Below are 1,273 nucleotides of genomic sequence, written 5' to 3'. Positions count from 1 at the left end.
ATATTTGCTAAGCTAGATGGATTCTGCTCAGAATTCTCTGTCTGTTGCTGAGAGGATGATGGAAAAGGCTTGCTATTGCTAAACCTGTTTCTTCCACCATTATTAAAGCCTTGTTGAGGCTTTTGTTGATCCTTCTATGAGAAATTTGGATGATTTTCCATGAGGGATTATAGGTGTTTCCATAGGAGTTCTCCCATGTAATTCACCTCTGCGATTGCAGGGTTCTCAGGATCATAAGCTTCTTCTTCAGAAGATGCTTCTTTAGTACTGTTGGATGCAGCTTGCAACCCATTCAGACTCTGAGAAATCATATTGACTTACTGAGTCAATATTTTATTTTGAGCCAATATGACATTCAGAGTATCAATTTCAAGAACTCCCTTCCTCTGAGGCGTCCCATTACTCACAGGATTCCTTTCAGAAGTGTACATGAACTGGTTATTTGCAACCATGTCAATGAGTTCCTGAGCTTCTGCAGGCATTTTCTTTAGGTGAATGGATCCACCTGCAGAATGGTCCAATGATATCTTTGATAATTCAGACAGACCATCATAGAATATATCCAGGATGGTCCATTCTGAAAGCATGTCAGAAGGACACTTTTTGGTCAGTTGCTTGTATCTCTCCCAAGCTTCATAGAGGGATTCACCTTCTTTCTGTTTGAAGGTTTGAACATCCACTCTAAGCTTGCTAAGCTTTTGAGGAGGAAAGAACTTGGCTAAGAAAGCCGTGACCAGCTTATCCCAAGAGTTCAGGCTATCTTTAGGTTGAGAGTCCAACCATATTCTAGCTCTGTCTCTTACAGCAAACGGGAAAAGCATAAGCCTGTAGATCTCGAGATCAACCCCATTGGTCTTAACAGTATCACAGATTTGCAAGAATTCAGTTAAGAACTGAAAAGGATCTTCTGATGGAAGTCCATGAAACTTGCAATTCTGTTGCATCAGAGAAACTAATTGAGGCTTTAGCTCAAAATTGTTTGCTCCAATGGCAGGGATTGAGATGCTTCTTCCATGTAAGTTGGAATTTGGTGCAGTAAAGTCACCAAGCATCTTCCTTGCATTGTTGTTGGGTTCGGCCATGTCTCCTTCTTTTTCGAAAATTTCTGTCAGATTTTCTCCAGAGAGTTGTGCTTTAGCTTCCCTTAGCTTCCTCTTCAGAGTCCTTTCAAGTTCAGGATCAGCTTCAACAAGAATGTTCTTATCGTTGTTCCTGCTCATATGAAAAAGAAGAGAACAGAGAAGAAAATATGGAATCCTCTATGTCACAGTAT

General features: G+C 40.5%; 1 non-coding gene across 1 annotated transcript; it reads left to right on the top strand.

Moving 5' to 3' along the window:
• Positions 1-581: 581 nt before the first annotated feature.
• LOC112732148 (small nucleolar RNA R71) lies at positions 582-689 on the top strand. The gene has a single exon (XR_003167885.1). It is a non-coding gene; the product is annotated as a small nucleolar RNA R71 (small nucleolar RNA).
• Positions 690-1,273: the final 584 nt, after the last annotated feature.

The sequence above is a fragment of the Arachis hypogaea genome, chromosome 12 (assembly GCF_003086295.3).
Source record: "Arachis hypogaea cultivar Tifrunner chromosome 12, arahy.Tifrunner.gnm2.J5K5, whole genome shotgun sequence".
NCBI classification, from domain to species: Eukaryota; Viridiplantae; Streptophyta; class Magnoliopsida; order Fabales; family Fabaceae; genus Arachis; species Arachis hypogaea.
The sequence above is the reverse complement of the archived record's forward strand: the minus strand, read 5'-3'. Positions and strand labels throughout refer to the sequence as shown.